At 43.5% G+C, this 26,266-nt stretch overlaps 1 pseudogene; it reads left to right on the top strand.

Annotated features, from left to right (window-relative positions):
* Nucleotides 1-20,922, top strand: part of LOC136487731 (probable apyrase 3) — a 30,492-nt pseudogene extending 9,570 nt beyond the window's left edge.
* The last annotated feature ends 5,344 nt before the right edge of the window (nucleotides 20,923-26,266 follow it).

Raw genomic sequence — 26,266 nt, 5'->3', positions numbered from 1 at the left:
ACAATTCCCACGAGAAATTGCTGAAGACTATGTGCTTGGGGATGATGAATCGGCAACACGCTCACCCCTCAATTTTGGTGAAGCCATAATTGTCCTTCCTGGAACAGAAGCCAACGAAGACCAAATCGGTAGATTCTTTCAAAGCTTCTACAATGGTCTTTCTCGTGATCATAGGGCCTGGGTGCCTTATATTGACGAAGAAAACAAATTCCCCCTTCTTTTCAACCTTGCCGATGACACTCTGAATCAAGATAATGAGCTCATGATGGCTATCATCACTCCCAGGGCAATTCCAGTAAACACATTCGGCAGCGGGAAAAACACCAACATTACATATGAATTTTACAACCCATCGGCAGTATCCCGCCAATTGGCTTTTGGGCAACTGCCAATCAAACTCTGCTTTGCCGATGTGATCAAACCCAGGGAAACAATCACCTGCGGAACAGATTGGAACAAGGTAGTACAACTCTCCCCCGATGCCGATACTACAGATGTTGATATATCCACCTGGACACCAATATCTTTCATCACCAAGTCATATAAGCAATGGTGGCGAGAGTGGAAAGAACAACTGTTCGCAACTTCTGCTCACACATATCGGCACATGATCGACCCTGAATATGCCATCCCTGACGACGCGGTAAGTTTCCTTTAACTCCCTTCTGCTTTTCCCTTCATATATCAGTAACTGATTCTCTTGTAACAGGTTAACAACCCAGCACCATCGGTGAGCAAAAGTGGGAAACCCTTCAATCTCCGGCCTGTTTCCCCAACATCGCCGATCGGCTACAACGCTCCCACCTTAGCCGCTTTGACCCACCAGAAGATTCGTACCAAGACCATCACTTCTAAGTCCAAATTGGCTACATCCAGGGCTACTCCATCGGCCGCTGCTACAACCTTGGTCAAAGCATTTAAGGTAACAACCTTGTTTATTTTCACTTATGCCGATCACAAACTGTATTAACCTTAATCATCAGGGGGTAAGAGCTGCTACTGGATCGTCATCGGCAATTCCGCCGATATCAAGCACCACTTCTTTCGATGAACCTTCAGAGGTAGCTTCTTGACTTTACATTTTATCTATTAAATATCATATCTTACACTTGTTTTGCAGCAACAATTGGGTACATCGGCAAACGTACCAAATGTCCAAGCTTCTCAACCAACAAGTGTTGATGCCCCCCAGCCAATCGTTGCCGATGCCCAAGCAAAGCGCAAAGCTTTAACAGATACTGAAGCACAGCCAAAACGACAAAGGTCTATGCCGATCCCTTCATCTGCCCCAATGTCATCGGTCATCATACCTCAAGAGCCCACCACCGATGAAGTCACAGAGGATATCCCATCGGCAAGCTCAGCCGATCCCCCACACGACATACTCCAGGTTGCTTCCTCCAGTCAAGCACAGGAAATTGCCTTGAAACAGGTAAACCGATCAACCTAGCTGATTTTACAATACTCATACTTACCCCTAACTGATCTCCTTTTCTCTCTCTCAGGAACAAGATTCCCCGAACAGCCTATTTTCCTTTGCCATTGACATTTCTGACGACGATGGAGAGGAGACAAGTTCTTCCCTTGCACTGGGAACAATATCGGCAGAGACTAAATCCAAGTTGGAAACCCTCCTGAACTTGCTACAGCAAGGTACCGCCCAACTGGTAGATGACTCGGACCCCGCAAAGGCAATTTTCAAAACAATTCGTGGCCAGGTCCCTGCCGATGTTGAAGAAGTACTCTTCCCAGCAGCTCACTTAGAAAGCCGCCAACTGCAATATCAACGGGCTGCTCAGCGCATTGCCGATAGAGCAGCTCAAGCTCAACTCAAAGAAGAGATGCTACAACTGAAACAAATCGCTGATGAGAAGCACAAGGGCATCGTCAGCTTGCAGACTTCGGGTGCTGCACTTAAGCAGAAAATCTTGGATCTATCAGCAAGGAAGATAGCTCTATTGGCTGAATTGAAAGAAATCAATGCAGCCTTAACTCACGCTCAACAAGAAGAAAGCCAGCTACCCAATGCCGTCAAAGCCCTTCAGCAAGAAAGAGATATCCAAGCTCGCAAAGCTTTAGCCATGAAGAAAAAACTCAAGCCTGTGGAGGGTGCTGCCGATGACGATATCAAAGAAATGGAGGAAGCCGACCAGATTCGCCTGCGTGTGATATTAGCTATCCAATCCTTGTTGAACGTGTAATCTTATTTATTGTATCGGCACTTTATGAGACATTGACATCCTTGCATAATTCTAGCCGATAGTACTGTTATCGGCACTTATACTTTTATGCATCTATCCAGATACTAGGGTAATATTTCTTTAAATATTTTCCATTTAACGCTCTGGGAAACACAACCCCTTCGAGGGTTTCTAAAATATATGCATTACCAGGAACAGACTGATTTATCCGATATGGACCTTCCCAATTAGGAGACCACTTTCCAAACTTTGAACTTTTAGTCCCAATCGGTAAAATCAATTTCCAGACCAGATCTCCATCGGTAAACTCTTTTACTTTCACCTTCTTGTCATACCATCTAGCTACTCTTTTCTTATTTTCTTCGATACTAACTAAAGCCCTTAACCGATGACCCGCCACATCTTCCAACTCATCCTTCATAAGAGTATTATAATCATCGGCTGTCAGCTGATTTTGAGAACGTATTCGTCTAGAGCCAACCTTAATTTCCCAAGGCAATACTGCATCGTGTCCATATACTAACTGATAAGGCGTTACTTTGGTTGCACCATGACATGACATCCGATATGACCACAAGGCTTCATTTAATACTGTATGCCACCTCCTAGGATTTTCTTTAATTTTGCGCTTAATGAGTTTGATGATCCCTTTGTTAGAAGCCTCAGCTTGACCATTAGCTTGAGCATAATATGGAGAAGAATTTAAAATTTTAATTCCCATACCTACAGCAAACTCATCAAATTCTCCTGATGTAAACATAGTGCCCTGATCGGTAGTGATAGTCTGAGGAATACCAAATCGGTAAACAATATGCTCTTTCACAAAATCAATCATATTGACCGATGTCACCTTTTTTAAAGGAATTGCCTCAACCCACTTTGTGAAATAATCGGTAGCAACCAGAATAAATTTATGTCCTTTACTCGATAGCGGATAAATCTGACCAATGAGATCAATAGCCCATCCCCGGAACGGCCATGGTTTGATTATAGGATTCATAGCCGATGCAGGCGCTCTTTGAATATTACCAAACTTTTGACACCCCTGGCATCCCTTAAAATATTTAAAACAATCTTCAAGAATAGTTGGCCAATAGTACCCATTCCTTCTGATCATCCATTTCATCTTGAAAGCCGATTGATGTGCCCCACATACTCCTTCATGAATTTCACCCATCAAGCTTTTCGATTCATCATTGCTAACACATCTAAGTAAAACTCCATCTATAGTTCGATAATATAATTCATCATCGAGGAGCACATATTTGGTAGCTTGGAACCTTATACGTCTCTCAACCTTTCTATATGGATCCTTTAAATAATCGACAATCTCTTTCCTCCAGTCATCGGTATCAACTGCCGATGTTAGCACTTCCTGAATAGGCTGATACCCTGAAGCATGCTGAGCTAGTCGATTAGCTTCCTCATTATGCAATCGAGAGATATGTTCAAGATGAAAATCTCTAAATCCTTTCAACAATCGCAAACATCTTTCATAATACGAAATCAAAGCTTCACTTCGGCATTCATAAATTCCAGCCAATTGATTTATAACTAGCATAGAATCACCAAAGATTTCAACAACATCGGCACGTATCTCCTTTAGCAATTCTAACCCTTTTATCAAGGCTTGGTATTCAGCTTGATTGTTTGTCGCTGTAGCAACAATCGGCAATGAAAACTCATACTTTCTTCCTTGAGGTGAAATTAACACAATGCCGATACCTGCTCCTTCACCACATGTGGACCCATCGAAGAAAAGTGTCCAGGGAGCAATCCCCAGAGAGTCCACTGTATTACAATGCTGAGTGACAAAATCAGCCATCACTTGCCCTTTAACTGCCTTAGTTGATTTGTAGCGTAGTTCAAATTCTGATAATGCTAAAATCCATTTGCCGATTCTACCACTTAATATCGGCATCGACAGCATATACTTGACCACATCGTCTTTGCATATGACCGTACATTCGGCAGATAACAAATAATGCCTTAATTTGACACAAGAAAAGTATAAACACAGACACAATTTTTCGATGGCCGAATACCTCGTCTCAGCATCCACTAATCTTCTGCTCAAATAATAAATAACACGTTCTTTCCCTTCAAATTCTCGAATAAGAGCTGAACCGATAACTGTATCATCAGCTGACAAATATAACCTGAAAGGCTTCCCATGTTGAGGTGGAACTAGCACTGGAGGATTTGATAAATATTTCTTAATTTCATCAAGGGCTAATTGCTGTTCAACTCCCCATACAAATTCCTGATCAGCTTTCAATTTAAGTAGTGGGCTGAAAGCCTTGATCTTACCCGACAGATTAGATATGAATCTTCTAATGAAATTAATCTTACCGATCAAAGATTGCAATTCAGTCTTATTGGCAGGAGCAATCACCTTGTTAATTGCATCAATAGACTTCCTACTGATTTCAATGCCCCGCTGATGCACCATAAAACCCAAGAATTGTCCTGCCGATACACCGAATGCACATTTATTAGGATTCATCTTCAATCCATGCTTCCTTGTGCACTCCAGTATCTTTCGCAGATCGGCTAAATGTGCTGTGATATCTCCAGACTTAATCACTACATCATCAATGTAGATCTCCACTAATGTGCCGATGTACTCATGAAAAATAAAGTTCATAGCCCTTTGATAAGTAGCACCGGCATTTTTCAAACCAAACGTCATGACTATCCACTCGAACAACCCCACATGACCTGGACATCTGAAAGCAGTCTTGGGAATATCTTCCTCAGCCATGAATATTTGATTGTAACCTGCATTATCATCCATGAAGCTGATAATTTGATGTCCAGCCGCAGCATCAATCAACAAATCAGCAATCGGCATTGGATAGCCATCCATCGGTGTGGCTTTGTTGAGATTCCTGAAATCAATACAGACATGAAGTTTTCCATTTTTCTTATAAACAGGAACCACATTAGAGATCCACTCTGCGTATCGACATTGCCGAATAAACTTTGCTTCAATTAATTTAGTTATTTCGGCCTTAATGTCAGGAAGTACATTAGGGTTGCATCGGCGCGCTGGCTGCTGATGTGGCCGAAATCCAGATTTGATAGGTAACCGATGTTCAACTATCGATCGGTCTAATCCAGGCATCTCAGTATAATCCCAAGCAAAACAATCTTTATACTCTTTTAACAAATCTGTTATTCGCTGCTTACACTTGGAATCTAACTTAGCACTAATAAAAGTAGGTCTTGACCTATCACCATCACCGATATCTACTTCTACTAAATCATCTGCCGATGTGAACCCTTGACCTAATTTTCCATCATCGGCAAACCTATCCATTAAAACTCCTCTTCAGAACCGACTGCTTGGATCGGTGGAATTTCATAATCAGCAACTCTAAGGAACTCTTTTTCCCAAGCTTCTCCTGATATGCATTTAGTTCGCTCATAAGTATCTGATTCTGCCGATGCGATGATATAAGAAGAATCACCAGGGACGACCTCAATCTTATCCCCAATCCACTGTACGAGGCATTGATGCATTGTAGAAGGAACACAACAATTAGCATGAATCCAATCCCTCCCTAGAAGCAGATTATATGCACCCTTGCCGTTGATAACAAAGAACGTCGTTGGCAAGGTTTTGCTGCCGATGGTCAATTCAACGCACACTGCCCCTTTAGCCGGTGACACATTGCCTTCAAAATCTTTCAACATCATATCGGTTTTGGTCAAGTCTTGATCTCCCTTACCAAGTTTCCGATACATCATGTAAGGCATAATATTAATCGCAGCCCCTCCATCAATAAGTACCTTAGACACAGGCTGCCCATCAACTCTGCCCTTCACAAATAAAGCCTTAAGATGCTGTCTCTCGTCATCGGTAGGTTTCTCAAAAACAGCCATCATTGGATCTAGTGTTAACTGAGCTACTTGATCAGAGAGAACAACTTCTTCCTCATTATCAGATAGTGCCAAAAACTCCATCGGCAACATGAATACCATATTAACATCTGCCGATGGACCCTTATTTTTGTGTTTTACCTGCCACTACTGATGACCAGGCCTTTCATTGGAGGAATTTTCCTCTTGGTATAAATCCTCCTGACGCTCACGTTGCATCCTCCTTCTCTGCGTCTTTGTCAGACCCTCTAGGCACCATCGAGGAAACTTGGTTTTCCAAACCGGTTGATAACAAGTCCTAGTTGGTTCTACACGACGTATATTAGGGTCCCTGTAGAATATTTCCTCATCGGGAACTCTTGCGTTTGCCATCTCCTCAAGCTCCTCTTGATTCCTTGGAAAATATCCAGCGCGTTTACTAAGCCTCTCATGTACACTAAGTCTGCCCCCCAGCCGATCATGCACTGATGCTCTGCCTCTGATCGGCTCATTGATAGACAGACCCTGATTACCAAGTTGAAACCTCCTTTCTGAGCGATTGACTCCGTAATAACCATTACACTCAGGGCAATTTTCAACAGTTGGCAATTTAATACCTTCTTCCCAGCAATGGATGAAAAACGGACATCTCCAATGATCTTTATGTCGATTCCATTCTTCCTGACGTCTCATTTCTTGCTGTTGTCGATATCGGTCATTACGTTGATGCCAACCCTCCTGCTGCCTTCGATGAGTAATCACAATGCCAGGTCGAGGAGGATTTTTGGAACTACTGCTTTCTCCTAGCAAACCCTTACTCTTTGCATCATCGGTAGTTATCCGATGTTGGGGGTCCACTGACGCGTTTTTCTCAGCAGCCTCTGACGTCAATACCTTGGTCTTTCCTTTGGCATCCAACATATTTGCTGGAAAAGGGTGTTGATCAATTTTCATCGGCTTCTGGGCCTTGGAAGTACCAAACTTAATTCTCCCAGATTCAATAGCCGATTGTAACTGTTGCCTGAATACCTTGCACTCATTTGTACTGTGTGAAGTTGCATTATGCCATTTGCAGTACAAAATCTTCTTCAACTCTTCTGCCGATGGGATCACATGATTAGGTGACAGCTTAATTTGGCCCTCTTGAAGCAGAAGATCAAATATTTTATCGGCCTTGGTGATATCAAAGGTAAACTTTTCTGGCTCTTTTTGACCAAAGGGACATGATATCGGCTTTTTATTCTTAACCCACTCAGCTAAGCTGATAACTGGTTCTTCATCAGAGTCAGAATCTCCTACTTCTTCAACAAATGATACCTTTTTACTCCAGTTCTTTTTAGGTTCAAAAACCCTAGTATCTTGATCAGAGATCCTTTGCACAAGATGACTGAGGCTTTCAAACTCCTGAGAAGCATATCTGTCTTTAAGATGTGGCAATAACCCTTGGAAAGCCAGATCGGCAAGCTGCCGATCATCCAGCACCAGGCTGTAGCACTTATTTTTTACATCTCGTAGCCTTTGTACAAAGCTCTCTACCGATTCATCATTACGCTGTCTCAATTTTACTAAATCGGTAAGCTTCTTTTCATGGATTCCAGCAAAGAAATACTTATGGAATTGTTTTTCTAGATCAACCCAAGTAATAATAGAATTTGGTGGTAATGAAATGAACCATGTAAATGCTGATCCAGACAAAGATGATGAAAATAATCGAACTCTTAATTCATCTCTGTTAGCTGCCTCTCCACATTGAATAATGAAGCGATTGACATGTTCCATTGTTGATGTATCATCTTGCCCAGAGAATTTAGTGAAATCCGGTACCTTGTACCGATTTGGGAGAGGAATTAAATCGTATGCAGGAGGGTATGGAGTCCGATAAGAATAAGTATTGACCTTGGGCTTTATCCCAAACTGATCCTTCACAATTTCTGCTATCTTATCGGCCCAAAAAGCATCAGCCTCCTGCTGACGAACTGGTTGAATTTCTACAGGAGGTGCCTGCTGACATCCCTCCACATATCTTTGTAGCCCACGATCTCCAGCAATCGGCATATTTGCCGTTACTTGTGGCCCATTAGCCTGTTGGAAAGGATTCATCGGCTGGGCTGCCGATGCTTGATTCTGGAAACCAGCTTACATATGACCTTGTTGAATCCCTGCAACCTGCTGATTTCGCTGAACTGTATGTTGAACAGGTAACTGTCCTGACCAATCATTATTAGAACTCATCGGTACAAAACTTACCGATGGCTGGTAATTTGCTGATATTGTTGGATAATTATAACTGGTTTGAGGCATGAACTGAACCCCAGTTTGACTCATAGCAGGGGCTTTCTGCTGCATCGGCAGTAAGCTCGCCGATGGACTTGAATTGAATGTTTGAACCATAGGCATCTGGAAACCTCCTGGAGTTGGTTGCACAGAAGTAGTTGCGGCATATTGAGGCACTTGAGCCATCGGCGAAACGGCCGATGGTATAGGCGCTCTTCCTACTACATCAAACACTTGAGGTAATCTAGGATTGAAAGCAGATGACTCTGGAGGCATGCCATATCCCCACCAATTAGTAGGAATCTGGCTATTCTGAGACACAGGGCCTGACATAGCTGATGCCGATAGATCTGTATTAAGCTGAACTCGCCCTCCTGGTAGTACCTGATCTGATTGTATCGGTGTAGATTGAATATTAGGTGAGCCTGCCAATACTGGAGGGGAAGTAACTTCTGTACCCACAACGGCCGAAGGAGCCGATGGAGTTTTGACAGATGCCGGCTCTGGTTGATGATAGGCAGGCCCAACATAATGTGGTGCCGCTTGTCCTTCTTTGAGAGTTCGAACCACAGCATTATGAACAGTATTGGACAGCACATTGGAATGATTAATCAAAGCATGATTTACTGTAGAATTAACCATCTCTTGAAGTTTACCAGGATTGGAGTCAAAGGTAACCTGCCGAGGCAACGGCAAATCTTGCTTCTGGATGACTTGTCCACTCTTGTTCAAGCTAAACGATCTCAGACAAAGCTGCTTGTATTCTTCTACAGCCTTTTCCATAGCCTGCCTCTGTTCTTCCTTGAGATCTTCTTCTGATACTGCGATAATGTTCCCTGAATCGATCTCGGGATTGAACATATTGATTGATTGGTCCCACCGAGCGTGCCAAAAGATGTGTTGATGCAAAAGTGGATCTGTAAACACAAAGGGCTAATACCCGAATCGATATCCAAAGCGTGCCAGTCGATTTGACCTGCTAATCGACAAGGATGAAGATACGAACACTTTGGTCCTGACAACAGCGATACGCCCGGAAGTCACGGCCAAGAGGTGCTCACGCGGAACTCGAGAATCGCCGAAGATCGCACTGAAACGATGCAGCTCGCCGAATCAATGAGAACTCGTAAAAAAAGGAAAAATATGCAAATTGACGAAGTCGCCGAAAAGTAAGTAGATGTAAATAGGAGTAAAAATTGGTTTTGATATTGATTGATATATCTATTACATTGCCCCTTACTCCATATTTATACCCTGATCTAAAGAGACACAACCAAACACAACTAGGACACCAATCCCATATCTAAGGAAACACGTGACTCTTACATGAATCATACCCTAACAAATATAGAAAAGGAAATCAACTCCTATCTATTTCCCTGTCCGCCTCAATTATGATGGAAATCTCACCGTCCTCCTTCCCATCGGCATACTCCCTATTTCATCGGCAGTAGTCTTCAAGTCTTCCTTCATCGGCATACTCCCTGTTTCATCGGCAGTAGTCTTCAAGCCTTCCTTCATCGGCATACTCCATGTTTCATCGGCAGTAGTCCTCAAGCCTCCCTTCATCGGCATCGACAATAACACCTCCAACCTCATCGGCAACGCCCGAGTCCAAATCAACCTTTCCATCGACCATCACCAGCTATCGGCAACCATCTTTACAAACTGGCTTTCATCGGCTATCAAAGTATTCAATAACTTTCCCTTTGCCGATTAGTCCACTCCGATTATTTTGACACGTGCAAAAAACGGTGTCAACAGTTGGTACTATAATGGAGTCCAGAGATGCTACATTTTTGAAAGTGAATTTCCTATGAAAAATACACCTAGCACATCTAGTCATGAAACTATAATACCCCATGAGCAATTTATTCCGATAAAACATTTTGAGGAACTTCATGTGCAAAATCCTAAGGAGGATGACATTGTAGTCACTCGAAAGAGTAAGAAAAAGGACTGCAAAGTCTTTTGGTGATGACTACATTGTGTACCTTGTGGATGACACACCAAGAACCATTGAAGAGGCATATTCTTTTCTTGATGCTGACCTTTGGAAGGAAGCAGTACGGAGTGAGATGGATTCAATTATGTCTAATGGAATTTGGGAAGTTGTTGAACGTCCTTATGGGTGTAAACCTATAGGCAGTGGCGGATCTAGGATTTCAAACATGGGGGTACGGATCTAACCTATGCAATTCGCTAATGATATAATATGACGATCGGATGACGATAAAATAGTTAGGTATATGGATTAAGGATACAATTCATCAACATCATACAAAGGTAGTCATTGCCAAGGTCTTGATGCCTTGACCATTCTAAAAAAATAAAAATAATTAAACAAGATCAAGATTCAAACTAAAAAAACTATAATCATGGTTTGGAAGGAAAAAAGAGTCAACTTTACATATTTATCTTTCACAACTCGTTCTGTGATTTTTATCTTGTACTTGTGCCATGTGTGCATTGGTTCATTTTAGGCTTCTAGGCTTAAGAAGAAAGAGTGCTAGTATGCTACGGGTTGTTTTCCCTCTTGAATGAACATTTGAACTTGAGATATTGTTATTTGACAAAGTGTTATGGATATATAATATTTTATAGATATAATACTTAATATTTTTTACCAAAATTTTGGGGGTACAGCTGTACCCCCATGCACCTGCACTACATCCGCCCCTGCCTATAGGATGCAAATGGGTGTTCAAGAAAAAGCTTAGGCCTGATGGTACTATTGAGAGGTACAAGGCAAGTCTTATGGCCAAGGGTTATACCCAGAAAGAAGGTGAAGATTTATTTGATACTTATTCACCTATTGCTCGATTGACCACAATTCAAGTGTTACTTTCTCTGGCAGCCTCTCATAGTCTTCTCGTTCATCAAATGAATGTTAAGACAGCTTTCCTTAACGGAGAGGTAGAGGAGGAGATCTATATGGATCAGCCAGATGGATTTGTAGCAAATGGTCAAGAAGGCATGGTGTGTAAATTATTGAAGTCCTCGTATGGCCTTAAACAAGCTCCTAAGCAATGGTATGAGAAGTTCAATAGAACTTTGACATTTGTCGGCTTTGTTGTGAATGAAGCTGACAAATGTGTGTATTATCAGTATGGTGGGGGCAAAGGTGTGATCTTATGTTTATATGTTGATGACATACTGATCTTTAGAACCAGCCTCGATGTGATCAAGGGGGTTAAAGAATGTTCATCAAATAATTTTGAGATGAAAGATTTGGGAGAGGCTAATGTTATTCTTAATATCAAGCTATTAAGAGAAGGCAATGGTGGGGTTACACTTCTTGTTGGATTATTTAGCTCTGGCAGTGCCTAGCAATGTGATCGCGTAGATGGATCCAGATGATTGCACATGGGACATAAGGATTTATACTGGTTTGGGGCACGGTAGCACGCTAAACCCTACTCCAGTGGTGCGACTGCTCTTCTTGTATTTGTATGCTCAGTTACAGTGGCTATTGCTCCTAGCTACGAGGTAGATTGGAATGAGGCGACGGTGTCGTGGTAGACGTGATGATCGCTGAGTCCTTACCCTCTTTATATAGGCAGAGGGGTAGGGTTACAACGAGGGTGATCAACGCTACAGATTAGATTCCTAGTTTGTTACAACAGATCAATTCTATCCTACCATAGCTATGATGGCGGCAGATATCTTCGATACATCGTGATCTCCAAGTTGGTGGTCGTGCCTAGTCCTCGTGGGCTTCATCCTCGGTCGTCTCCCATTGATGGGCCAGATACATGGTCGGTGAGGGTACCCTGGGCCCATATATCTGACAGTAGCCCCCGTAGGATTTAATGACGGGCTCATGGAGCTGTACAATCCTCAGGTACCATGAGTTCCTATAGTCTTCGGGCACCGTAGGTCCCGATGATAATTTCTTGGGTGCCGAGATGTTTGAATACAACCAGAAGGGCCCCGAGTATTGGGATTACTATGAGCATTGCACTTGACTAGCAGTAATGCCTTCCTGAGCTTCGAGAACCATATGGGTGGAAGTTTCCCACCCATTTGAATGCATCGTTTGTGCGTCATTGAATCCTGTAGAAGATAAGGATAGAGGTGCCTGGGAACTCAAACCGTTCCGTTTCCCATGCTTTCACTTTGTGGAATCCTCTTGATGCCTGAGTCCACTTTTAATGCCAACCACCAACTCCCCTACCACCATACTCGGGGTGCTTATTTAAGCAGCGAGTAGGGATGCCAGCGAGTCTCGCCCCTCCTTTCTTCCCTGACTCCCCTAGCCATAGACTGAGTGAGAGGGTGGCGATTCAACTCGTGCGACATGGTCCACAACGCTCTTCGATGATCTCGCCATTGCTAGGAGAAAGCTTTCAAGATCGGGTTCCACGGTGTTCTGGCGGTGGCCGTTCTCCTTGGGTGTTAGAGGAAGTTTCACAAAGATGGGGAGGAACAATACCATTGGTGGCTCGGGCCATTGAGGGCATGACGGCTGGGCTCGTTGATGGTCGGTGCATGGGAGATCTCTAGGTCAGAATATCTGTAGGAAATGCTGGATGGTAATGGGCATCATGCTATTGCCAGGAAACCTTTTGCCCTATAGATCTGGTCCTGGGATCTCTTGTGTATTGATTCAGAGGCTTGAGGCCACCGAGTCAATGTTGTTCGCTCCTCCCCGATGCCACAAAAGATGGCACGAGCCAACCTCCTCTCGGGGCTCCTCCTCCTCTTGGATGTTAGAGGAGGCTCCATGAGGTGGGACTCCCCAAGGCATCTTCTAGGTGTCGTCCCTGCTCGTGAAGATTTAAAGGTGAGGTGAAGGTCATGGTGCGCCTTCATCCGACTTCTACGCTTCACGAGGTGTCCATTGCTGGGTGCGTAGTAAATCCTGCACTCACAAGGCTATCATAACTGTAGCGGTTTCTGATAGATTTGAGTTATTACATATCTTGTAATGTAAAGTGTGATAGAGTTTAATCAGAAAAGAATGACTTTTATTGATTTTGAACACTACTACCTGTGTCCCGATTAAATCGGGTGTTTTGACGATTTTCGTTCAGTTGAACCGACCTTGCATTTTTCAGGGCCCCCTTCCCGACCCGATGGGTAGCTAGTATAACTACGGGTTATGCAGGTGATCCAATCTAAAAATTTACTCTAACCAAGTGCGGCGTTCGTGGCTTCAGAAGCCAGTGATCCCGAATGCCCAAGGATCACTTGGGCGAATAGCAAACACATAAACCTCTAGGGTTGTAGCGTATGCTATTCTTTTGAGTTAATAACGGGTAGAACAGTTGATCGTCGGCTATCAGGAAGCGGTAGGACAAAGCCTAACCAGCTGAAGCACATCATGAAACTCTTTTTCTAGATTCCAGGAGCTCGTACTTTGGTTACAGCCATGAGCTGACAAGTTTTTCAGTTTCCCACAAAGAGGCACACATCCGCTGAAATAAGGTACTTTGAGCCTGTTTGAACATTTGAGAGATTTACATAGCCTAGAGGTCATAGGTTTTAGGATTGGCTGGCGACCCTCCCGAACATCCCCCTCACTCTAGAATGGCAGGGTTTGGCTTTCGCGATTTTGGGCCAGAACCACCGACTGTGCCTGTCGCTTTTTTGGGTTACGCCATGCTTTGGTGGGGCCCAAATGTTGCCCCCCCAGTTTCACTAGCAATTTTGGGCCTTGGGCCCAGGGTCCATAAGGGTTTTGACTAGTTTTAGCCACCCTTATAAGTAGGCGAGGGTGGAGATGGTCTATCCCTTTGCCGCCACTGACAAAAGCAGTGGTGCTCACTCCTCTACTTACCTTGACCTAGCAGAAGACGTCACATCTAGATCCCGCTCTCGACAGTCGCAGTAATAGCGTCGAGAAAGGCCCTAGCTAAGAAAACCAAAACCATTAGTTCAGTAAAAGAAGATATGAGCTCAAAGAGCGCGGGGGATGGAGTCCCATCCCTAGTTCTCTGTGGGAGGTGTCAACAACAACAGAGGAGGACATCAAAAGCCTTGTGGTTGGGGGATTTCTGGCGCCGAAAGAGCTTTTGGGTTACCGGTGTGCCCTCGGCAAGGACGTCCCTGCCCCCAATTCTAGCGAGATCATAGTCTTCGTCGAATTTTTTTGTCGTAGATTTGGGGTGCCCATCCACTGGTTCATTCGAGATCTCCTCCAATACCATGATGCGCATGTACATCACCTAACATGGAATGGGATTGTGCTTTTGGCGATGTTCATGTCTTATTGCATGGATTTTGTGGGGATTGAACCCCACTGGGCGTTGTTCTATCGATGCTTCGATGTTCTTCCTCAATTGGACCAAAAGGTCTCCGACAGCCTTCGGATCAAGGCGGCCAACAAATCTCCATTCTTCCACATTGATCTTCCTTCGAACGTCCCGAATTGGGTGAAGAAGTGGTTTTATGTTTATGACTGCTCTGCTTTGGCCTTTTCCCACAAGCTTCCCCCCCCCCTCTACCCATAGTAGAAAAGGAGGAAGTTCTTGAATCCGAGCTAGAAGAAGCAGACAAACTCAAGAGTGACCTGCAGGATTATCATTGGAGAATAGGGGTTACTGGTGAAGCTTGCCTGGCGGCCTTCTTTCAGAGGTGGATCCAGCCCCTGAGGGAATGGGCATCCCTGATGTACGACTCTCCCAATGCTGTGAGTCTATCAGGGGAGCCCATCAAGCCGATGACCACGCTTCAGGTGCTTGTAGTGACCAACAAGGTGCTAGGTCCTAAATCTCAGCTTATAGGCAAAGATAGTCTAGTGGAGCCCCTGAGTTCAAAGCCAAGGGACGATGAGAGCTCGGTAAGGTGCCATTTGTTGATGATTAGTTGGCGGCCTATCCTAATTTCACATATTCTATTCTACGTTGCAAGGTCATCAGAACTATTGCTCCAGGGCTCCCTTGGACAAGGTCTAGGGGAAGGGGATTGATCGTGCGAAGGTATCTACTAATAATGGTGAGATTTTCAAACTTCGTGAGTAGTTTAGTGCCATTGTCCTCACACCTTGCTCGAGCTATACCAGTCGTACTGCGTCGGGTTTGGGTGTGCAGATGAGGAGATGCAGAGCCGTAGCGGAGTCTACAGGCACCATCGAGGGGGAAAGAGCCCCCGAGAGAAAGAAGAAGTGGCAGTGCTGAGCGCAGGCATCAGTGGTGCCAGGTACATCGGTCGTCCTCGGCCAGTTATGGCCTTGGCTTGTGTTTGATTTGGCTGACCGCGAGTTGTTCACAGTGCCAAGGGCGCTGGAGTCTCCCAAGCCTATTGATGGCAAGCCGTCTACCAGGACGGCCTTGGTCGTTGGCAACTTTGGCCCAAAGGTGGAGTACGTCCCCTTAGAGCAATGTTCTAGAACCTCACGTAGGCGGTTGAAGAAGCCTGCATTGCTAGATGTTCCCAGTGATGAGAACATGTAAGTACAATTCATTCACGCTTTGTCCATCACTTTTCTTTTGGTTGGCCAACTTGTTTGAGGCCTTTTATTCAGCCGCTTCACACTTGTCGGTCCAACTCTTGTGTGAACACATAGCCCACTCATGTCCATACAATCCACAACCATAGCACATCCTTTTTCCATGTTTCTTGCTCTTGGTTGTGTTGGCCATGCTTGAAATGTGATTCTTTTGTTGGGCTTTGGAGGAAGCAAGGTTTGAACCCTTCTCAAGCTTCTTCACCATGTTATCATGGTTATCTTGAGAAGGTTGTGCTTTCTCCTTACCCTTCAACCGAATCACATCTTTCTTTAATCTTTCTACCTCTTCTTTGAGCTCTATGTTTTCTATGAGATTTAGCTCAATCGAAGATTGGCTTGCTTGAGGAGCACACTCATTAGTACAAGAAATATTTAATTGAGATGGTGTACTAGTGAGTGAATGTGTGAGAGGTTGAGAAAATTTTACTGATGTGATTACAACCTCGTGAGCTACCTCAAGCATGATGCTTGATTCTACTAATTCCTTACGTGAGCACTTAAGATGAACATAGTTGGCTTATAGCACATTATACTTGCTTGATAGTTCATCTAGCCTTGCCTTGAGCTCAAAGTTTTCCTTTTCTAGTTGTGAAACACTAGAAGAGGAGTTAGTAACTAAAGCATGCCCATTTGACAATTTGTCATACCTTTCACTTAGAGTCTTTAGTTCTTCCATCTTGGAGATGAGAAACAATTCTTGCTTTTGAAGTGATTGCTCTTGCTTCTCAATCTCTTCTTCAAGCCCATCATTCTTTTCAACTATCTTCATGATGATGAACTTGACTTTGCGGTTGAGATGATCAAGGTTGTAGTTGTCTTCAACTTCAACATCCCTCTCATCTTGATCATCTACTTGTGCTTTCTCCTTTTCTTGATCTTTCTTGTTACTCTTCTTCTTGCTTTTCTTGGCCATAAGACACAAGTTATGAGTATCATGGGAAATTAAGGTTGATTCATCACTTGGTCGCCACCGGGCTTGAGCCACATCATCACAGATAGCTTGTTGTCCTACTGCCACGGCCATACCAGACACGTCCGGTAGGCATGCAGACAGCATGTCATGCGTTGCTTACACTTCTTGCTCTGTCTCAGTGCTCTTGAGGTCTTGTGAGGCTTCTTCACTTCATGAAGACACAATGGACATACTTTCTATTGACTCGATCTCAAGTGCATCATCACATTTGGATTTTCCATATAAATCAAAAAGTCTAGTCCAAATGAGATGAGCACTCTCCGGAGGTGGTTGTCCATTGAAGATTGTCTCATCTTGAACCTCTGCACTCAATGTACTCAATATGACATTAATAGCTTGAGCATTGAGTTGCACGCATATCTCTTTCTCTTTTGACAAATTTTTGTAGTTGCTCCAATCAACTATAGGAAGAGGTATGCTTGCATCCACAATACGCTCAACAAGAGGACTAATATCCCTAAAGGCATTGAGTACATGAATTGACCAAGGTAGAAAGTTTGAACCATCATTTTGGAGAAGCACCGGCTCCAACTCGATAGGCGTCGACATCCTTTTCTCATGGCGGTGAAGTTTTAGGTGAGAACCTGGCTCTGATATCAATTGAAAGGACCTAGGATGCCGCCTAGAGGGGAAGGGGGTGAATAGCCGTTTTTGAAAATTAACACCTTCAATTGAGGAGAACGATTAGTAAAGGGAGTTTCCAAAATAGAAACTCTAAATAAGAGTAATACCACCCCTCACAAGTTAGCCACAGAGTATATAACGTATAAAGAATATATCTAGAAGCTACAACCCTGCAACACAAAGTTAGAACAGAGAATGAATATATTCAGCACAGGCAGGAAATACCGGACATGTTCAGTATGTATACCGGACGTGTCCGGTATGCACGGTTTCTGCAGAGCAGCCCCAAACTTGCTCCTTTCTATTTCTATCTTCAAACCAAACTGCAGGTATCTACTGGAGATGACAATATACACAGAGAACCTACACAAGAGCTAGAGCAACACAAATATCTAATGAAATATGAATTGAGACACGATATTTATTTTACTGAAGTTTGGACTCGTTTGAGTCCTACTATCCGTTGAGGGGGCTACAGGCGACCCAGCGAAGGTCAGCCCTAGAGGGTACCACGAAGGTCACTCTAACCGGAGTCTTTTCCAACTCCTTTCCTCCTTCCACTAGTTAATTCTGAGGTGATGGAATGGACCGTTATAAACTTTTCGAGGCACACCACAATCTCCTGGGTGCTCTTCGGAGACGCCTAACCGTCTAGGACCGAAGAGTCTAAGAGTAACAAATGCGAATCACGAGATTGACAATATGCACAAGTGCTCAAGTGGTGGCTTGCTCTCTTTTTCAAATTCTCTCTTATTCCACAAATGGATTTTGCGATTTGGATCACACACTCACTAAGAGAGGGTTTGGGAGAGTTGGCAAGACTCAAAAACATGTATGTGTATCAGCAGAATCAGCAGCCTCCAAAGGTGGAGGCTTGGGGGTATTTATAGCCCCCTTGAAAAACTAGCCATTTTATCACCGTTGCCATACCAGACACGTCCGGTATGACTTACACTGTGCCAGCGATAACTGAGTTACAGTAACGTTGTGAGGCGTCGGAACTCCCAATGAATGCCAGAACTCCCGACTGTTGGAACTCCCGACTGTCGGAACTCCCGACTCACGTTGGAACTCCCGACCCTCAGCACATTTGAAAACCACGGTAACTGAGTTAAAGTATGTGAGGTGTCGGAACTCCCGATGCATGCCGGAACTCCCGACACACGTCGGAACTCTTGACCCTCAAGGCTTTTGAAGACTAGCCGTTGATCTCTGGCCGTCCATACTGGAATACTGGACACGTCCGATATGACCAGGACAATGAACTCTCCAAGTCAGTTTAAGCGTGCGACGTCGGAACTCCTAACCATTACCGGAACTCTCGACCGTTGGAACTCTCGACATACGTCGGAACTCCCGACGAACCAACCCAAGAACATCAATAATTTTATCGTGGCTGGGCACATACCGGACACGTCCGGTATCAATACCGAACACGTCCGGTATTGCCAGACCGGCAAAAAAACAGGTTAGCTATTTTGTCTTTCAAACACTCAAAACTCACATGGGTTGGCTTGAGCACTTATGAAACATTATCTATCAACATGATGCATCCCTCTTAATAGTAGTCATTCCTATTAACTCAATTTTAAAGAGTATAACGAATTTAAACCTTTTGAGTTGAGCTCTTTCAACCGAAGCCGTGTATTTGAATCTTCATCAAGTGAGGGTGCCAACATGTTAATATTGATCTTTTCACTTGAGCATAGCCATCTTGAGCACGTGACTTGATTCCATTCATCAAATTTAAATAATCTCAAATGTATCAAGTCACTTTCATCAAACACTCCAATAGTGATTTGATCATTCATATTAACATGACCATCGTAGCTTGATTAGTACCTCAACTATATGCAAGTACTTCTTTTTTCACCCTAACTAGGTTCTTCGGTCGCCAAGCCGTCGCTTGCCCTTCACCCTTGCTTAGTACCTCGAAGCCTTTTCTTGCTATCTTCACCATCTCAAGCCATCAAGTCACATCTTTGTGTTGAATCATCCATTCATTTGTATTATTATCTTTTTCATCTCAATTTAGCAAGCTTCAAATATGAGACCATTTAATATGCAATCCCTCACATCCCATTAATTAATTCTTACGAGCTTGCTTTCACATAGTACATGAAAATCCCACAATAAATAAACCTTTGTATGAATTCTATTTGTATTGTTGTCTTGTGCTTGAACTAGATTGTTTATACAACAACACATCATTTTGGCTTTCATTAAGTACCTATGAGATAACCTATTACCTATCCACACTTAGCAAACGGGTTAGACCTTTAATCACGTTGTCATTGAATCATCCAAAACCCACTAAAGGGTTAGATGCACTTTCAGAGGGGGAGGGGCGGGGGAATTAATTAGGATTTTTGTCCTTTGCCGAGTGTCCTAGATCTGAGCACTCGGCAAAGTTTTTTTTTAATTTTTTTTCTTCTCCTTCTTTCCTAGAATTTTTTTATTTCTTTGTCGAGTGCAAAAAAATAAAACACTTAGCAAACCCCCTTTTGCCGAGTTTTTTTTTGCACTCGGCAAACCCCCTCTTTACCGAGTGTTTTTTTTTGCCGAGTGTTTTTAGCGCAGCACTCGGCAAAGAACTTATTCGCCGAGTGCCCAAGGGAATACACTCGGCAAACATAAAAACACTCGACAAATTTAACGTTTCCGGTAACATACATATAGATAGATACTTCACACTGGTTTTCTTTTCCAATAACCCTAAAATCCAAGTCTCTTTGTGTTCTTCATTTTTTATTTTTTTTATAGGTGAATACGCCTACAATGAGGAGCAGTATGATGCAACTGCCGCACCAGAAGGAGCAGTCTACTGCAAGTGCAGAGAAGAGATAGGCAAAGCACTGAACCTGAACGCGCCATGTGAAAACAAAGAACTGCACCTTCAATGGCATATGGAATGGCGGTGGCGGAGCAGGCCAAGATAACCTCTATGTTGCATCCAGCTTCTACTACGTGGCCTCAGAGGTATAGCAACGACTAGCTTCTTAATCTACTTATTAACCTGCATAGATTTTACGCATGCATAAAAATTGAAGATCTTTGAAGTTAAACCCATTTCTTCCCTCTGAAAAGGTCGGCATCATAGATGACAATGCACCAAGCGGAAAAACTACCCCTGGCGCATTCGGAGCTTCCGCGGAGAAGGCTTGCCAGATGAGTGTTGAACAAGCCAAAATCGAATACCCAAGCGCCAACGATGTCGATGTGCCATACCTATGCATGGACCTTGCCTACCAGTATACGTTGCTAGTAGATGGCTTTGGTTAGTGTAAATGATCATCAATGCAAGGGTTGTGTAGAATTCAATGATACTAATGTTATGTGGGGGGTTCACACAACTACTAATTTCATACATATTTCTGACTACTGAAATTGCGTGCAATGCAGGTGTGGAGGTGACCAAGGAGATCACCGTGGTGGACAAGGTGAAGCATGGAGAGTACTACGTGGAAGCTGTGTGGCCTCTAGGCTCCGCTATTGAGGCTGTGTCAGCCAAAAAATGGCGTCAAGATGCATGATACTATTGGTTAGATCTCATGCAAAGTACTGTATGTGCCATGTATGAAATAAATAAAAACGTCGTGATCTCAGGCTAATACGATCACTCTGATCTGCATGGTCCGTCCTAAATCCGAATTACTACCTTGAGGGTCAGGGCCAAGAAATATATAGTTTCCTTGCCGGTGTTAGTCAACTTCCAAGAAAATGTACGTACCTTGGAGGGTTATATGCACCACCAAATGAAATTAAGATTGTTATTTGTAAACTGTGAAAGAAAATTAGAATTTCCTTGGGTGTTATTCTAAACCGCCAAGAAAAATTGTAATTTCTTTGGGGTTATATGCAATTTCCTTGCCAAGGAAAATTACAATATGAATGGACTTGTAGAGTTCTTATTGATATATGAAGTCAATATCATGGTTGCAATCCATAATAAAATGTATATATGCATGACATCATTGGTCAATTGGGAATGACTAGATGAATCTTAGAATTTATTGGTTATGGTAAGGGTTTTTAATTTCTTTGCAGTATGCATTTCGTTGAGGGCTAGCCCCAACGGAAATCACAATTGCCCTGGCGGTTAATGGTAGTCAAGGAAAATTACAATTTCTTTGGAAGATAAGGGCAGCCAAGGAAATAATTTTTACCTTGACGGTCTAGAATATTTCCTTGGTGGTTCCTTGCCTCCAAGGAAAGTTATTTACTTCGTCGTTGAAGTGTTTCCTTGTCGCTTTGCAAATTTGTTGTTGTCCTAATTTTCTTGCTGGTCAACCTCCAAAGAAATCATCTTTGAGGGCCAAAACTTCCAACAAAACATATTTCCCTTATCCTCTATTATATTCTTGACAGATTTTGCTTCACGGTTTGTGGTTAGTTTTCATTTTCTTGGCGGTTTTCGGCCATCAAGGTAATTCTGGTTTCTCGTGGTGTAATGACAATTAACCCATCTGTTGCAAGAAATAAATAAAAAAATTCTGTGATTAAATAAAGTTTCTCAAACTTGAGCAACTGCACGTCGTCATGTATGAAAAACAAGCACAATCGTGTATCAAAGAAACTATAGCTGATTGCTGAATGTTGTCCTAATGAGCTCTAAAAGGTAGTAGTAACAAATAATATCCTTCTATGTCTCTGATGTTCTTCCAAAACAACATGTGAGACTCCACAGCCTGCCACGATAACAATGCCTAATCTTCCCTAGTTGTCTCAATCAATCAGTCAATCAACCATATACATCTGATCTAGTGACAACTAACCATACTCCGAAAAGACAAGTGAAGCAGACTCATGCAATCACCATGGGCATCTAGTGTGATTGTCCGGAATAATATAACTTTACACGTGAAACAAGTGACCACCTTCTGACACGATATATACCTACTAGTGATTTGTTGCGCGCCCTTGCCATTTTTAGTTATTAGTAGTTTCTATATATATATATATCTGCCCACACATATACGCACACAAATGCAATGTCTTTTTTGTCCAATATTTATATTTTTTTCTCTATAATGTTTCAAGAGGGCAGTGCTTCAAAAACAGGTTTAGGATGGCATTATACTAATATGTCTGAACAAAGATACTTTTCTATGAGAACATGAATCTTCTTGCGACTCATGAGAGACACACAAAGCGTGTTTGGTTGCTCGCTTCTTCCCCGTCTAGGCTCCGCTAGCTGGCCGGTGCGTATAAATCCAGAAAGAAGCTTGTTTTCTTTGCTTGCTTTTACCGTTAACGATAACTCCACCCATGCAAATATATGGTTCCATCTTGGCTCCATAGAGAAGGCCATTTCGAGCTTCACTTGGGAGCCTGGCTGAGTGGATGCAGCACAGAAAACACTGGGTCACTGGCCCACACGTCAGTCTTAGATGAATAGTTTATGTATCCGCTCATACAACGAACTAAACATCTTCACAGAGTCATTGCATCCATAGATATAGGTTACTGCATCCGCAGATACAACCAACCAAACACGCTTCTTTTTTGGGTCATTGCATCAACTCAACATGTCTCCACTCATCCGGGATATACGATACATCTCTACAAAATCTCATTCGAGCAACTAAACACACAGGCGTGCTTTGTTGAAAAGGTCAAACAAGTCATAGCAGTTGCTCTCTCCATCCAAGAAATTAACTTTACAAGTTTAGTCAAAATGAAACTGTTATAAGTTTGACTAAATTTAATTTATAAAAATAATACGATATTTATCATAACAAATTAGTACTATTTGAATTTGTCATGTGATATATATAGTTTTACATTATACCTATTTGGTGAAATAAAACTAATATTTTTCTCTACAAATTTAGTGAAACTTATGATAATTTAAGTTTGACTAAATATATAAAGTTATTCTTTTTAGGACGAAAAGAGTAGAACACTTGCACAAGTCAGTATACTGCTGCGGAAAGGAGTATGTCGGAGAAGAAATAGGTGGAGTTCGAATCGTAAAAGTTCACAAGAATGAACCATTTGAACGTTGTATAAATTTTTTGATGTGCACTTGTAATGGCTGAGAGAGAGAGAGAGTAATCATTGATGTACGTTGTATAGAAATTTTGATGTGCTTGTATGAAATTAACAAAATGAAGGCCGAGAGTATGTGAGGTACCAGATCGATCGCTTGTTATTGCACCGGAGACCAAATTAAGTTTCATTTGTGATAATAATAGAAACGGTAATGCTCTCGTGAGGGCATCTGAACGGACGGGCGCAGCTTCCGTGCTCGCTACCACGTTGTCAGCCGGCTCCTATCCATGCCCCTTCCGAAAAAAATATTTCTACTGTGCTCCACATCCACCGTGCCATCCGCCTTCCGTACTCCACCTTCACCACGCAACCTGCATTCCCCATTCCGTGCTCCACCGTGCCACTCGCCTGCACCGTGGCATCCGCCCGCCGCGACCACCTCCATCGTGTTGCCTGCTCGCCACGGCCGCCTTCATCGAGCGGGTGAGCCTCCACGACGGAAGCTCCAGCAAGCAGGCGAGGGGAGGAGCTTCATGTGACGCCGTCCCATGCGGCGTGTTGCCCGCGCCGCTGCCGCACCGGCGAGCTCCATGCACCGTCGCTGACCTCCGCAGCAACGAGCCTCCATTCATCCAAACATCAAGGTGACATTGTGCCGAAATCGCATGTTGCAAGTGTATATTCAAGTGTTTCATCTGGATGTTGCATGTGTTTCATCTAGATGTTGCAAAAGTAGATTGTGATGTTGGATATGTTGCAAGTTTTTCAGAGATATGTTGCAAGCGTTTGTTCAAAACGTTTCATCTGTTTCCAGTGGCGGAGCCAGGATTACAAACTTGGGTATTCCTACTTCCACGTCAATAAAAAAAATCAGTTGTTTTTAACTGCAATGAGTGAAAATACTACAAAATATGAGCCAATTTGAGAGGCTGTTTTTTTACTATTTTGGGCTTCAATGAGTGAAAATACTACAAAATATGGCATTATACATATACATATACAAGTATATACACATATATACATAGAAGTGTGCTAAAATAGTTGGGTATTCCTGGGAATACGGGGAATACCCTCTGTATCCGCCCATGTCTGTTTCAGTCTTATGTTGCAGCAAGTGTTTTCATTCATGTTGTAAGTTGCAAGCGTTTTATCTAGATGTTGCATATGTTTCATATATATATATGTTGCAAGTGTATGTTTCATATATATATGTTGCAAGTGTATGTTTCATATGTTCGTATGTTGCAAAGTGTTTCATGCTGTAAGTGTTCCGTGTTGCTTGGAGACTCACAGGGGCGGTGAGTGATGGGCGCACGGCCTGGGTGCCGGGGGGATGGGGCGTAGCGAGCCTGGGGCCGACGAATGGTAGGTACGTATCGTCTAAGCGCTACATTGTTCACATCTGGTGGCGGCAGCGGTTCTACGACTCCTTCGGCGATCAGCCACAGGAGGATCTCGACCTGTTCTCTCCCGACAATTCCTTCCACCTGAACGATGGGGCTGACCACGGGGCTGCCTGGCGCAGCTTCCCGACCTTGGTGGGAAGGTGGAGGACCGTTGGGCTTGATCGGTTAAACTGGCAGCGAGGATGGAGGCAGAAACTTCCCAAGGCTGATCGAAGGGGTGGTTGAGAGCGTTGCAGCAAGTTTTTCCAAGGTGAGAATGCTTTTCCATTGGTAGTACCAAGGTCAATGCCTTGCGAAGACATAATTTTTGCAAAGACAAGATTTAACAGGGCTGATCAGATTACTCAGGCGGGATGTCAACCTAGAGCTACAGGGTCCTGTGGGCTGTGGTCCTCGGTGTGACCCAGAAAACCTCTTATACCCTCTTCTAAATTTTTTGGCTCAATCTAGTGCCCCAGGCTCCTGTGCTGAAAGCCCATTGAGGCAAAAATGCCCAAGGCATGTAGCGCTTGCTTGCCTGGCTGACCGGCCGTCTGCGACTCGCAAAGCCGCCGCAGCGCCGCCTCTGTTGCTCCCTCAGTCTCTCGTTCTCCTTTCTCCTCCCGGCTCCTGTGGTCCACTGGTCGTTCTGCCTCGAGCCATGTGCCGCCCTGCAGGCCGCCGGAGCGTCTGATAAAGAAGGGACCTGGCACTGGCAGTCGTCCCCTTGCCCACGGCAGCGCTACTGTTGGGTGTCAAGATGGGGGTGGACAGTCGAGCGCCTAGGCATGGCGTGGTGGCAGCGGCCGCCGCCGGTCCGGTCGGCACTCGGCGCACGCACACAGAAGCAAGGTGTAGGTGCAGCTCGGCGGACGGCAGCCAGCATCCAATACGCGGCCAAGACAGGTCGACTTTACGGCAGGCCCAACTCCAATCTCTAGCAAGGCAGCAACAGAAGGTAAATCTCCCAATCCACATTCCAAATTCCCATTTTCTATTTCAATGTTGAATTTCTTAATCCTGGAATCCTCATGTCACTTGCCATTTGACAATTCTCATGAATGTAGGTCTCTTTGTCAAATTTTTAAGTATTGTAGAATTATACAACGAAGGGGACCATTATATATAACAGGGATATAACATTATGTTCACAAAACAAATTATATATAATATTAAAATGGTATATGAGATGCGAGGGGGAACCAAATCGTCATTAATTGAGTTTTTTTTCATACCAATTTCATATTTTCATCAGGTATGTTGTGGATTTAAGCATGGAATTGAGATATATATCATCTAATATAAACTTATGCATTTATGAGTTTATTTTGTTATCTATCCATATTAGATCCAATGCCGATGGTATTAGACCCTGCGCGAGTGGTATACATATTTTTTATTATGGTCCTAGGTGTGAAAATTGACAAGCTTCGCCACTGACTTCTCCAAGACAATGCTGCAACCGTCCACAAACTTTCTTCAGTCTCACTCTCTCTCC

Source organism: Miscanthus floridulus, chromosome 10, assembly GCF_019320115.1.
Source record: "Miscanthus floridulus cultivar M001 chromosome 10, ASM1932011v1, whole genome shotgun sequence".
Classification (NCBI taxonomy): Eukaryota; Viridiplantae; Streptophyta; class Magnoliopsida; order Poales; family Poaceae; genus Miscanthus; species Miscanthus floridulus.
Note: the sequence above shows the minus strand (reverse complement) of the source record. Positions and strands in the feature narration are given on the sequence as shown.